The sequence below is a fragment of the Phacochoerus africanus genome, chromosome 8, assembly GCF_016906955.1.
Source record: "Phacochoerus africanus isolate WHEZ1 chromosome 8, ROS_Pafr_v1, whole genome shotgun sequence".
Classification (NCBI taxonomy): Eukaryota; Metazoa; Chordata; class Mammalia; order Artiodactyla; family Suidae; genus Phacochoerus; species Phacochoerus africanus.
The window spans coordinates 38,335,501-38,350,611 of record NC_062551.1 but is presented as its reverse complement, the minus strand read 5'-3'; the positions used below and the strand labels follow the sequence as shown (position 1 = coordinate 38,350,611).

The following is a 15,111-nucleotide window of genomic DNA, read 5'->3' as shown; positions in this document are numbered from 1 at the left end:
ATGCAGCCAGCAAATGGGAGAAAAACGGACATGAATATATCTCAGAGGATTGGCTGATGTTAGTCATCTCTCAAACATAGATTAATGACAGTATACAGCAGGCACTGTACCAACCCCTGGGAAACAATACTAAATAATACAGTACTAGGAGTTCCCATTGTGGCTCAGCGGTAATGAAGCAGACTAGCATCCATGAAGATGCAGGTTCAACCCCTGGCCCTGTTCAGTGGGTTAAGGATCTGGCATTGCCATGAGCTCTGGTGTAGGACACACACATGGCTCAGATATGGTGTTGCTGTGGTGTAGGCTGGCACCTGCAGCTCCAATTCAACCCCTATCATGGGAACTTCCATATGCTGTGGGTGCAGCCCTGAAACAAACAAACAAACAAGACAGTGCTAGTGTCGGTTTCCATTTTAGAACTTCTGGTCGACGGGCATGATGTTTGAATGTGAACATGCACACAAATCACCCCTAGGATGACAATGTCCCATTTCACACAAGTTCAGTTCAGTAGAACAAAGAAGTGGCCTAGAAATCAAACATAAGAACTGACTCCAATATGGGTGGTTCCTGGGCTCCACCTTTAGGGAAAGCCTAGACCTAGAATGCTAAATACTGAAAGAAAGATATCAGCAGGTGGCTGACAGGTTGCTGAAACTGTTTACAGCTGAGAGTGTATAGCTTGCCTTTACACATTTGTTCTCTTGGATGATATACAAGGGGAGGCTGCCTAATACTGAGCCAAGTGCAGGCAAAGGATGGTATAGAGAAGTTGTCAGACAGAGGGTCCTTCATCTGATAACCAGGGGGATGAGCCTGGCAGGAATATGAAATATCCACCTCCAGCTAAATCTCCATCTCCTGCCTTTACCTCAGAAGCTGGGCTAATCCAAAGCCAGCACATTTAGCTCTAGCTAAGACTCTGGTGGTGATACAGCCCAGGCTGGGACATGACACCTTCTCCCTGCCTCCTACAAGAGGGTCTATGGGGCTTGGGATTCTGGTTTTGCATGTCCCCAGGGAGGAGGTCCTTAGCACAATTCTCAGCTGTAACCCTGGGCTAGTCTCTCAGATTCAGAATTCTTTCTCTGATAAAAACTTTACTCAAAGAGTTCCCTTGTCATGCAGCAAGCTAAGGATCCTGTGTTGTCCCTGCTGTGATGTGGGTTTGATCTCTGGCCCAGGTAATTCTGCTTGCCAAGGGCACAGCTAAAAAAAAACCTACAAACTTTACTGAAGATAGCATCAGAAAAAAATTTATCACGAGAAAAAATTAGGACAAATGTATGAATTGTCTGAAAAATCACTTATGTCATTCACTTTGCTGTAACATCCCTTTAAGTGATTTTAAATAAGAAAGGAGAAGGAGGAGTTCCCCTGGTGGCTCAGTGGAAATGAATCTGACTAGAATCCATGAGAAAGCAGGTTAGATCCCTGGCCTTTCTCAGTGGGTTAAGGATCTGGTGTTGCTGTGGCTGTTGTGGAGACTGATGGCTACATCTCTGATTGGGATTGGACCCCTAGCCTGGGAACCTCCCTATGCTGTGGGTGTGGCCTTAAACACACACACACACACACACACACACACACACACACAAAGAAAGAAAGAAAGGAAAAAAGAAAGGAAGGAAGGAAAAAGGAAAGGAAGAAGGAAAAGAAGAAGGAAAGAAAAAAGGAAAGAAAGAAAGAGAAAGAGAGAAAGAAGAGAGAAAGAGAAAGAAGAGAGAAAGAAAGAGAGAAAGAGAGAGAGAAGAGAGAGAGAAAGAGAGAAAGAGAGAAAGAGAGAAAGAGAGAAAGAGAGAAAGAGAGAAAGAAAGAAAGAAAGAAAGAAAGAAAGAAAGAAAGAAAGAAAGAAAGAAAGAAAGAAAGAAAGAAAGAAAGAAAGAAAGAAAGAAAGCAAGCGGAAAGAATAATTCCCACTGTGGTGCAGTGAGTTAAGAATCTGACTGCAGCAGCTCAGGTTGCTGCAGAGGTACAGGTTCTACCTGAGGCTGGCTCAGTGGGTTAAAAAATCACAGCAGCAGCTTGGATTCAATCCCGAGCCCTGGAACTTCCATATGCCCTGGTACAGGGAGAAAAAAAAAACATAAACAAAAAAGAAAGGAGAAGGAGTAATGGTGGAAAAGGGAGTAGTGAAAAAGGAAATGGAAAAGGGTTTCTGGGGAAGAAGGGAGGAATGGAAGTGTGTAGTTATCCAGAGGCTGGTGTGCAAGCCGCTGGCCCTTGTCTGACTTCCAGAGTGGAATCCAAATTGTTCCAGGTTCTAAGACTTTGCAGAGGGAATCATGAGACTTTAGGCTTCTGTCTCCAGTTAGAATCCAATCAGAGCAAAATACACTGCTAGCATAGTTCCCAGCGCCTACAGAATTTGGGCACAGCAGGCCTGGGAGCAGAAGAAAAAGAGAGTAGGAGTTCCTGTCTCTGTGCAGTGGAAAGGAATCCAACTAGAAACCGTGAGATTGCAGGTTCGATCCCTGGCATCCCTCAGTGGGTTAAGGATTGGGTGTTGCCATGAGCTATGGTGTAGGTCACAGACACAGCTCAGATCCTGTGTTGCTGTGGTGCAGGCCATCAGCTGGAGCTCCAATTAGACCCCTAGCCTGGGAACCTCCATATGCCAAGGGTGCAGCCCTAAAAAGCAAAAAAAAAAAAAAAAAAAAGAAAAAAAGAAAAAGAAAAAGAAAAAAAGAAAGAAAAAGAGAGTAAATCTGGGCAGGCCCTGATTGCAGAGGCTGCCCACCCCACAGTGGCTGCCCTCTCCCACTGAAGCTGAGTCTCCCACCCTCCTGCAGACTCTGAGGAATTTTAGCATTCTTCCGCAATAGTAACCACCTCTGTGCCACTCTGATGATTTAGTCTCCCCTTAAGCAAAGTGCCAGAGTTTATCATCACCTCTGGCAGACAATTACTGTTTATAAGGCCTGGGTTCATTGCAGATTCTTATTGAATTTAGAGCAAGGCAAAGCAAACATGCCATTCCTGTGAAGAAGTAAATATATAAATAAAACTGAGACTCCACCTCCTACACTGAATACCAAAGTGTGATTTTGTTAGGTTCCATGAGACCATCGGTGGCTCAAGTACAAGCTGGGATCAGGAGAATAAGTGGACATGAAAACCTCTCCCTTCTAAAAGGAAGGGTAGGACACACTGAGAATCATTTTTCTCAAGAACACTAGTTCTAACTTGATCCACATCTGTGCCAGCACTGAGGGGCTCAGGGAAAAGGGTAGAGAGTTACAAATACTATTCATGGCAACCAAGACAGGAAGATGTCCTTCTTGACAGAACCTGGGATTTGGGGTTCACCACACAGTGCTTTGGCCTGATACATTTCTCTCTTCACCCACCGAACACCCACACACAAACATCCTGTCAATTCTCTTGCCAGTATCACTCTCTTGCCAGTATACATCCATTCCTTACTTATAATCCTTGCCTGCACCTCCACTTCCAAAAGCTCAGCCTTCTGGACCCCCAGTTTGGCCTACCTCTAGCTTTTTCTGGGCTAATGAGGCCAGGGGCCTCCCCAGACACTAATTTGACAATATTAATTCCTACCTTCACACTTTTACTTGCACTGTCCTTTCAAATTTCTCCTCCCCTGAGCATATCCAAGTCCTAGCTAACCTTTCAGCCTCTCCACTCAGGAAGCCCTTTGCCCAACCAATCATTGTGTCCTGGCTCTGTGCCAGGAAGAGTCTAGGCTCTAGAGACTGTTGGTCCCTCATTTCCATAAGCTTTCAAAGCACCTGTTTGCTCCACATTCTCAGCCACTTGTTGAATGTTGTCCAGAGTTTTCCCTCATTGATTGCAGGAGATCATTTCATGAACCTGGGCCACTAGCTACCTGTCAGGGAAGTTATTCTCCTCCTGAAACCCCAGGGGCCTGCAAGGATGCCAACAAATAGTAGGTTCCCAAGGATGAAAGATGTCCCCAGAATACATGCCAATGAGCTGTGGTTCTCAATCCAGGTTGCCTAGGTTCTACTCCAGAACAAAAAAAATAAAACTCTGGGTAAAACTCCAAGATCTATATATTTGTAACCTCTCCATAATATACTATGAAATATTTTTAAAAAATTATATCACATGGTATTTGTCTTTCTCCTTCTGACTTGCTTCACTTAGTATGATAATTTCTAGGTGTGTCCATGTTGCTGTGAATGGCATTATTTCATTCTTTTTTATGGCTGAGAAGTATTCCAATGTGTATACATACCACATCTTAATCCATTCAACTGTGTGTAAATCAACTATAATTTAAAAAATTAAAAAAACAATGAATTTATGATGTCTGCTGATGCTATGAGAGGGAAAGAAGCTACTTGAGAAAAACAAAGTAGAAACAAGAAGAGGAAATCATATTCTCTGAGAAACCCTCTTCAGGAGAGGGATAAGTGGTGCCATTTGCTGAGAATATGTCTGATAAGCATGAAGCTGGCCAGCTCTAAGGTCTTGGGACAGGAACAATGAGAAATGGCTCTGAGACAATATGTGAATGTGTTTTCTCTGAAAAGCAGAGCAAGGAAGAGTTAGGGGAGAGAGGGTTGAGAGGGAGAAGAGAAAAAATGGTGGCAGCTATACTGTGTGCAAAATTACGTTTCCTTGTAATTCTTTCTAAAATCTTTAGGAAATTTTACAAAAACTCAGGATGTTCGCTGTGAGTAGATTTTTAGTGAAATCCAGAAAACCTGAGCTAGGCATATAGAAAGACATTGACAGAGCAGAAAAAGACAGCAAAAATGGGAAACCCCATGTGAATTTGCTGAGATTTTAGGGTAGCTAAGTCTTCCCTAAGTTATGACATTTAAATTCTTTGGAAAGCTTCATGAGGATAAAGGAAGTAAATGCAAAATTCACAAAACATCCTGTTGCTGAAGCTCTTCTAGTGCCAGAGTCAGAGGCCTGGGCTTTTGGGAATATAAATTGTGACTGTATCATGGAAGATGCTTGGTTATTCAGTATCAAGCATCCGAGGGGAGGCAATCTGCCAGAGGAAAGACCGGGCCTAGGAGCTTAGACACCTGGTTCTCCAGTGTACTTAATTATCACTGTCTCTTGATTAGAGCTCCTAGTATACATCATCAGAACCTTGAATAACCCAAGGCTACCAGGCCTTTCTTTTCTGTGGGAGCCAGTGACGTGGTCATGGGCTGTAGCCTGCCTTTTCCCAGGGTGATAGACACCCCATGAAAATGAGGGCATTTAGCCTCCTCTTTTTGAGGCTCAATCGGAACCACCTTGGTGTTTCCCTGGGCTTCACTTACCCCCAGATTTGTCTGTTCCACTTCTCAGTGGGCTGCTGCTGTACCCCGCCCCCCAACTCACCTAAAAGCCACTGACCCTGCCACTGAACCCGGCTTGGGCTACCACCAAATCACTGATACCACTTATGCTGCCATTTTGTTCAGGCTGGCTGTTCATTTTCTCACTGCCATGTGGGTGGAGAAACGACAGCCCACCTGTATTGTGCTCACTTAAAGGGAACTTACTACAGGATAGCTCAAGCCCCAAAATGTTACTGCTCTCCCACCTTTGAATAGGTTCAACTTTCTCCCCCCAAAATAACACATATGCTACCTTGGGGCTGGTCAGAGAAGACCATGTACAGACCCAGAGCCCCCGACTTCCTGCAGAGCCTCAGTCCTGGTATAAAATTGGCTCTTCCTCCCAAGCCATCTTCCTTAAGGCAGCTTCTTTCCCAGGGGCCCTGTTGTCTGGATTCTTACTTTAACTTTTATCCTGCCTCTCTCAACATGCCTGCCCACATCTGAACACCAGTCCTTGACACTAAGTTTTTACTTTCACTCAGTCTTTACAAATAGAGAGTGTGGAGAGGAGCGTCACAGCTGTCCCACACCCATGTTCCCCCCTGGGCTCAGAACACACTGGTTCCATCCTTCAGTGCATCTCTTCAGCCAGTGGCAAGCCCTGGAAGCCAAGGAGCACAGACTTTTGAGACCCACATCACTGACAGTTTTCTAAACTGTTCTTGTACCAGTTCTGTCTTACTCACTGTGTGACCTTGAGTAAATCCCTCCCTCTTTCTGGGCTTCAATCTCCTCCTCTATAAAATGGTGATGTAGTTGATATATAGATGCCAATAAGGCATCCTTGAAACTCTGAGGGCTAAAGGGCAAAAATAAAACATAATGGATTGAGATTGATGGATGTAAGGGCATCTTAAGGACAGACTGCCTTTCAATGTCAGAGCAGGAATAGCCCAAAGAGTTGAGGGGCAGCCTAAGGAATGGGGTCATTAACATGTCAAAGAAAGGGGAGGGGTCATCCCTGAGGGAGCCTGTCTAGTCCTCCCACAGGTCCATCCCTGGTGGAGATGAGTGAGGAGATGTCCTCAGAAGACTGGTCACTTAAACCCTGGAGACATGCCTCTAGTTCCTCAGCTCTGACTCCATCCCTATCAAATCAACTTCTAATTTATTTTTTCTTGGCTTTAGGTAAATAAACTAAGGCTTTGTAAGCATCCTGTAAACTAGAAATTACCATATACAGTGAAGAGTTCATTATTTTAATATGTAAGTTGGATCCTGACATCAGGCCTTTCAGCAACATTCATGGCCCCAAAAGAAAAACAACTCAGCTTGTAAAACTGCGGAAACATTCTCTATCAGCGTGTGTATAAATCTGCAGAAATTGAACAATAGAGATATTTTCAAGAACAGACAAATGGTTCCATTTTTTGGATGCTAATATTTATGATGTTGCTGTTTTAAAGATTCCTTTAGTTTCCATCTAGTCCTAAATGCATGCTGCATTCCATGGTTGTCCCAGGGCAGTGATACTTAACTTTTTGGGAAACTATCTCAGTTAAGGAACTGCTAGTTGCCATAATGAATAAATGGCAAAATGTCAGTGGCTTAACACAATAGCTGCATCGGGTTGTTGATGAGTAAGTGACTTTCCTTATGTGGTATTTCAATGACTAAATTTTCTTCCATCTAGGGGTTCTACCATTCTCTAAGGCCTCAGTTGTTTCTACACTCAATTGGCCAAAAAGGAAAGATACAGTGTAAGGGGCATCCCTCCTGCTTAAAAACCCTAGTCTGATGTGACAGTTCTCTCTTCTGCTCAGGTGGCCAAGAACCATTCTCACGTCCCCCTGAGAATGACAGAAGAAATACATCCCTGGCTAACAACCCTCCCCCAGCAGCAACTTCACACTGTGGAAGGAAGAATGGATTTTGATGGACAGTTGGCCAATACTGCCACAGGTCATAAAGCCCCTGAAGCCAAATGAAAACTGAATGCCCCTACCAGAAAAAAAAGACTGTCTCTGCCAGAACCATTTATTTGTCCACATTCCACTGATTAAACCTTCCACTGGAGGTTCTTGGACAGAGTAAGCAGAAACATGTATTTATATTCATTTCCTTCTCTCCCTCTCTCCCCCCACATCTCCTTTTCTCTCTCACTCTCTCATTCCTCTCCCTGACTCTCTCTTCCTCTCCCTCTCTCCTCTTTCTCTCCCTCTCTCTCCCCTGTCTATCTTTCCTCTCTCTTCTCTGTCTCTCCCTCTCCCCCTCCCCCTTCTTCTCTCTCCCTCTTTCTTTTCCTCCACCAAAGAGAGAAAATAAATTTTAAAGACAGAGAAGTGGAGAGGGCATTAGCAAACAAGATATTTCCACATGTATTTCTGGAACACTAAATAGATAGAAGAGTATTTACTGATGAAGAAAAAAAGAGAAAAATTATCCAAAGAATTGTCACTGAAGGCTCTGTAGATGAGAAAGAAGCTCCTTAAAATAAGAATAGAGTATTTCTTAAAAGTAAAAAAAAAAAAAAAAAAATCCATGAACAAGAGACAGTGCTTAGAAATTAAATACAATTGCTGAAATTAAAAACACAAAAGAAAGATTTGAAGATAGGGTAGAGTAGGAGACAAGATGGAAAATAAAAGCATGATTTTATTTAGCACTCTCAGCTCCTAGCTATGCCCCACAGCAAGGGTACCAGTGACAGAGTGAACATGGGCATGGCACACGGCTCAGGTCTTTGTCCTCTGTATCACCATCCAAGCCAAGGATCTGTTGAAGATGTGCTAAAATGTTTGAGTCACTAAAAAAAATCACAATGTTTTCAAGCTGAGACTACATAGCTCAGGGATTAGAGGATAGGTCTGGTAAATAGGACTTTTCTGTCCAAAGAAAAATGTCCAGGAAGTTAAAACTTTGGAGGAGGGAGGGTGATCCCTGTCCTAACCGCATTGCCTCCTAGGGCTCTGAGAAAGCACATACTTCTTCTAATCCCAACAGGATAATTAGCTTCAAGCTTGGAAAGTCCCAGTTTTATCTACCCAGTGGCTCTCCCTTCTTCTCCCAAGCAGAACATTTCCCCAAACATGAGTTGATCCATCTAGACTAATACAATAGGAGTCTCTGGTTGTGAGTTCAACTATAATGTCCAGGTTGCATACATGGGCACCCCAAATCAGATGGCCTTTGAAGTAATGTGAGGTTTTAACTACCCCCTATATTCCAGTTTTCCCGCATGTAAATTTTGAAACACACACGTGCATACACACATGCACATTGTCCAAATACACATACATCCAAATGGCAAGTGTTACATATACATTCAAAAAGCAAACTTAAAAATCTAAGCAATGGCACAATCTCAGGGTCTGCCAAGTCAAGTTATTAGTGGGTCTGGGCAGTTAAGGTCACTAGGTTGATGAGCAGAATGAAAACTGCAAACTATGGTTTCCATGTCCTCCTCTATCCATACATAAAGAGGCAGCTGCTAGTCCATGCCACCATACATACAATGTGGAAACAAGTTTGTCAGCTTTTATGAATTTCTGGGAACAGCTAGAAATCTAGATTTTTATGTGAAATCTGCAAATATTTGTTTTTTAAATTTAAACAAAACACTTTGTGGGCTAAAGTTGGATATCTGTTTACTATTTCTGGTTTAAGTTCATTTTTTAAAAAATAAAACAGATAATTTTCCCATATTCTGTAAATTCTTCTCTCTCAGAGTAGAGTGTTATTTTTTATGAATAATGCATCTGCAGCAGCATCGTATCATCAGCATCAGCATCATTGGCATCATCAGCATCAGCATCATCCTCATTGTGCTCTAGCTGCTTTCTCCAACTACCGCCCCTTTCATGTGGTACATGGGAAGCTTTGATTAAATCGTTAGGACTTGGCATATGTGTTTTCTTGCAGGGGTTGATTCTCTGAAGTAAAATAGAAGATGAATCCTGACCTTCATGAGCCTCTGCTCATATACAGCAGATGTACAAACCAGGTACAACCTCAGTGCCGTATAAGATCATATTCATTAATTCCATCCTGCAGGGCCTGCAGGAGCTTGAAGAAGAGCCATAAGTTTGAACCAGAGACCTCTGTGCTCCCCGGGGGAGGTGGGGCTGGCCCTTCATGTCAGACCATGACATGCCATCTGGCAGTCAGGACAAGTTCCTGCCCTGGAGATAAAATGGGGTAAGGAGTGAGACAGCCAAGGACTCAGTAGTCCCTGCTGTGAAATGTTGACTGTGATGCTTCTTCCTTTGCCTTTGGGTCTATAAAAGGAATGAAGAGGGAAAAAGTTGGACAGGAGCCTCCAAAGCAGCCAAGGACATGGACAAGCTTGCAGGGGGTGGGAAATACAGTTTAAACGTAAGGTGTTCAGCAGGGAAAGGAGATTCTGTGGGCAAATGTTAATTAAACTACTATTTGAAAAAGTTTATAGTGTGTGCATCACACTGTAGTGGTTTTAATTAATCTCTGCCATTCCGTTCATGATCCATGAGCTTCAGCCCTTTCACGTATGATGGAAGAGAGCATAGTTTGAATATAGCAGATGCTGTTCAAATTAAAATATCCCCTCTCTAACATGTGAAAGAGATGAGCTGCCCATTGTCATAACATAATTTAGACTAATTCTCAATAACAAAAGAGAAACAAAGGTGTGACTCAACTCTGCTCTAGGCCCAGGCTCTGATCTCCACTCCCTCCTCCAATCCATCTTTCTTGCAGTCATTGGAGTTTTGTTCTTAAGCCACAGACCTAATCATGTGCTGCCCTACTTAGCATCCTGCAGAAGCTGACCCATAGACACTGAAGCTTTGGTGGTCACCAGGTGGGCCCACATCTGAATCAGAAGCAGGTGTGTTTGAGAATAAATTGGTTGCTGAGGTAACATTTCATATGCCTCACCACTCTAGAGTTTGATGTGCTTTCTCCATCCTAACCTAAAAAGCAGAGACCTAGATTATGGGTGAAAGTAACTGTTAGCCATTATTACTGACAGGAGTGTGTAACAACCTTCTGGCAGGCTTAAGGCTCAAGAAGGAGAAAATGTTTTTAGAAAATGGTTAAGTCCTAATTCTGAAGTCCGGCACATAATGTCCTGCTCTGATATTTCCCAGATGGTGGGATGAAAGAGGAGGTGAAGAGGCTAATAGACTCAGCATCAAATCACACTGAATTATAGAGTAAAAATATTTTTAGCTATTAAGGTTAACTTGGCCCATTTTTATGACACAAGGATAAAGTTTCATTTCAGGTAAGCATGTATTTAGCCGTATTTTAGTCAACAAAGGCTAACTGCTGTAACAGACCACCCCAAACCACCTTGACCAACCTTCGAAATCCTTTTCCGGCCTTATCTTCTAGAACTCAGTTTCTGCCCCCAGCTTCTCATACTAAGTACAGTAACTTTCAAACTAACCATCCCCTGAACAATGGCTCGCTGTGTTCTCAGGGGCAAAACATTAAGTTAATTAACCAAATGTCCTCAGTTTTTAATTTTCTTCCCATAGGTTAAAAAAAGGCAACTTAGTCAACTTTGGCACTTGGCTACTAGTTCTAGAATGAGACTTAGACATTATCATGTACCTGTGTATTTGAAATGAAATTTTAATGTATCATAAGATCATGGCATTCTACAAAAAAAGCATGAGGCATCCAGGTGATCTGTATTCCAAACAAGTTAGAGAATTATGCCACAGCATATCCTATAACTTCAGCTACATTTCTTTCCTGCTCCTGGGCTCCCAAATCCCACACATCTCCAGTTCTACCTGCTGAAAGTCAGTCCTGCCTCTTGTCACTCCCACCTGCTGCTGCTAGCACTGTCCACTGGCTTGTCTTCCTCACTCTTGTCCCCACCCCTACTCTTTCCAGATCCACTCCCCACTGCTGCAGCATATGTGACCTTCCTAAAATCTAAATCTCATCATGCTATTTCCTGCTTGAAACTTTTAAATGTTGCTCTGTTTGTCCATATGATAAGCATCAGGCTCCTAAACTTGACCTGTACAAGCCAAAGAGCTTTGCCCTTGCTGACATACGCAGCCAATATCCTGTGAGCTCTCCCAGCTCCCTGCAGCCCCAGACTCCCCCTTCATGAGTCACAACCCAATATTCCCACTGTATCTGGGACATTATTCTGTTCTTTCGTTCTTACAGCTCCCATAGCATCATTTTTATGTATCAGACATTGCAATGAAGATGACATTGATTATGTTTTATTCATCTTTATATCCCCAGTCCTAAATTGAATGGCTTATAATGAATACTCAAGTATATGAAAGGAGTTTGTTTAGTCTATCCAGAAAATCTTCTAACTTTTGCACCTGACACCTCTTGTTTTGGAGACTTGTTCCTCCCCTTTTCTTGTGGGTCATCCAATTTGTTGGCATATAAATGTTCTTAGTAGTATTCTCTTATGATATTTTGTATCTCTTAGGTATTGGTTGTTATTTCCTCTCTTTAATTTTTTTATTTTATTTGGGTCCTCTCTCTTTTCTTCTTGGTGAGTCTGGCTAAAGATTTATCCATTTGTTTATCTTTTCAAAGAAGCAGCTCTTAGTTTCATTGATCCTTTCTATTGTTTTTTTGTTTGTTTGTTTGTTTGTTTTTTGCCTCTATCCTTTTTTTGTAATTCCTTTAGATAAAAGCTTAGGTTGTTTAATTGAGATATTTCTTCTTTCTTTATGTTGGCCTATATTGTTATAAACTTCCCTCTTAAAAGAAGTTGCTCATTCCCCTCTCCAACCAAGGGGGTCTTCAGAGGCTCCTTGCTGCACCCCATCTCTGGCCAATCCAAGCCAAGCCAATTATTGGTCTTCCACTCTGGACTTTTCAAACTGGAATTCAAGAAAAGAGACTGCTCTTTCTGTGGTAGCAAAGATGAGAAGTGTGAGAATGCCAAGAATAAGGCAAGGTGGACAGGGAGAGAGGCCACTCACAGAGCCAGGCTGAGAGGTGCCAAGGGGGGTGTGGTCAGCACTTGACTTCAGGGTCTGGCTTTCTCCAAGGCCTGATACACACCTGCCCTTTCCCTGGCATTATGAGTCATTTCATAAATTCCCCTTTTCTCAAGCTGGTTTGTATTTGGTTCTATTCCAGAAATTAATTAAAATCCTAATCCTAAGAGCCTTTCCTAGACTTTGAGCTCCTCTATGACAGGATGAACTTCAGTGCCCAGCACAGTTGCTGACAAGCAAAGGTACTTGTAGTAATTACTTCTAGTAATGGGAAGAGGCCTGAGTCTCCCCAGGAGCTTGTCTCTAGCTATTTCCCAGCAAAAAACATTCCCTCAACACTTATATATCTGTTATATGCACACATGCCATATAACCACATACATGAAAGCCATGGAAAAAGAGGTAGCAGCTTACCTTCATCTTATGTATAGATACAAAATGTCTTGGAGAAGAATGGTTTGATCAGCAATTTAACCAAATCTAAACTACTGTAATGTGGAAGAGTAGGAGCCCTTTCATTGTGGCTCAGTGTGTTAGAACCCAAAAGTCTTCTTGAGGATGAGGGTTTGATTGATGGCCTCACCCAATGGGTTAAGGATTCAGCGTTGCCACAAGCTGCAGCCTAGGTTTGCAGTGGCTGTGGCATAGGCTGGCATGTGCAGTTTTAATTCAACCCTTAGCCCAGGAATTTCTATAATGTCACAGGTGTGACTGTAAAAAGAAAATTAACTAATCAACTAATTAATTATTAAATAAATATAGCAGAAGAGCAATTCATAGCATTGAAATGAAAATCTGCTAGGTTCAAAATTGAAGACCTTAAATTTTCCTACAAGCTTACCTCCCCAATGAGACATGAAGTTTCTTGAGGCAGAAGCTGTTTTTTATTTCAGTGTCTCCTTCACAGAATCCAGTTCCATGCCGGGCATAGAGTTGGTGATTTACAAATAGAATCAGAAGGGAATAAGTGAATGTAATGTCTCAAGCTATGTTGCCCAATAATTAAAAAAAAACCCACTTCATAACTATAGTGCAGATGTTTGCACCTCCTGGTTGGAGTTGGCCTGGGTAACTTTATCCCAAGTCCCATGACATCCCAGGAATATGTGAGGTGATGCCACTCTCTTTCCATGCATTTCTCAGCTTCCTACACCTGTACGAGCTGTATCTGATTTGCCTCATATTGATCTGAGTTTCAAACTCCAGGCTTTCCACTGGTTTCCATGAGGAACAGCACTATTCCCTCAATATTCCATGTTTTTTGTAGATTCCACCAAGATTTATAGAAAAGTTCACATCTTAAGGCATGTCACTTTGACCCTCTCACTGCCTCTCTCTATCCCTTTCTCTTTTTCCATCACCGTTATCTCTCCAGGATAACAAATTCTTCCCCTTGAGTCATGCAGAACACTCCTGCCCACATCTGGATCATTTAGATCATCTCCTCCCTACTCCTAGAACTTTATCAAATATGCCCTTCAGACACCCAGCAGCCTGTCCAGGAAGAACAGTGGTGAGTGACACTTTCTTCATTACATCATATAGCTATTCCAAAATTCCAATAGCAATGGAAAGTTTTGCAATAAAACCTCTCAAGCTTTTAATAGCCTGAACAAAAACACTCATGCCTGAAAGAACAACAGAACTCAAAGCAGTAACTAAAAATATTTTTGACATTAATTGCAATTAAAGTAAAACTCTAAGAGCTGAAGAGTTACCTAACACAGATTAATCTGGGTGGAAATAAACCTTTCAAAAACATAGCAGCTCTTAAGTAGGCTGCCTTGAAATATTCAATCAGAGAGGAATTCATCCCCCAAAGAGGTATCATGATAGATACTTCCAATCAGTATGTGCAGTACAATCAGTTAAATAACAACAGACACAAGAACGGGCTGGCATGCCATGCTCAAATTGGGGCTGTCATCTGTCTGCAGGTAATCAAAACAGGCCTGTACTGATGAGGATGCCCTGAACCCAGTGATGACAGAGGCAATCACACTTATTTTTACTCAGAATAACAAATCAGATTTCCTCCAGAGAATAGCCAAGAAAGTATGTGTGGCTAGCTTGGAAATGATGTGTTGCTACCTGCCCAGTATCCTTGGGTATCTACTTCCTTTTGTTGTTAAAAGCCAATGTTTTTTGAAAATAATTATCCAATGTCTCTTGACTCTGACCCCACATTTTTTTTTTTTACAAAAGGAAGATTAAATCATTGAGTTTCAAACTTCCCAGTCCTTTCTCTTGAATAGTTACTTGGCCTGTATCTCCCCGCTAGGGAACTTGGGTGAGTAGAAGCTAAGGCAGGCACTGTGTGGAATTGAAGCCCAATTTGCAAGCCACCCACAGAGCAAGAGGTAAATTGTTGTCCTCACCTGAAGAATTAGTGCTTACCTCAGCCTTGAGAAGATGCTGCTATTATGCACAGAATGAAACTGATTACAATTTGCATTCTGAGATTCCACAATCTTCCTCAGCATTGGAGGTTTTCTGCAGGTGCCACATTTGATGCAGAGGTAACACTGACTTCTCCTCTCCCCAGGTGTCAAGGGAATTCTGTGTGCAACAAAAGGCAGGTAATGATGAGATGCTCATCCCTGCAGAAAATTGCTCATTTCAACAATAACCTTCAGCTGCTGATTTCCAAAGATGGAAGGGGGGTGTAGGAAGTCCTAGGGGATAAGGTGTTTGTGTGTGTGTGTGTGTGTGTGTGTGTGTGTGTGTGAATGTATAGACATACACACATGCAAGTAGTGTGTGCTAGGCACTTTAATGTAGTCTATGTAACCTCCATTCATGGAGCCCTCAGTTTACTAAGCATACATATAGAACTGAGTTCAAACAACACAAAATATCTACATAGA

General features: G+C 42.4%; 1 long non-coding RNA gene across 1 annotated transcript in view; it reads right to left on the bottom strand.

Moving 5' to 3' along the window:
- The window catches only part of LOC125133107 (uncharacterized), an 83,040-nt gene extending 68,186 nt beyond the window's left edge, over positions 1–14,854 (bottom strand). The window contains exons 1-2 of the long non-coding RNA XR_007136419.1: positions 14,642–14,854; positions 13,086–13,143 (exon numbers count right to left, since the gene is read on the bottom strand). This is a non-coding gene — a long non-coding RNA (uncharacterized LOC125133107). The remainder of the gene's footprint in view (positions 1–13,085; positions 13,144–14,641) is intronic.
- Between the last annotated feature and the right edge of the window lie 257 nt (positions 14,855–15,111).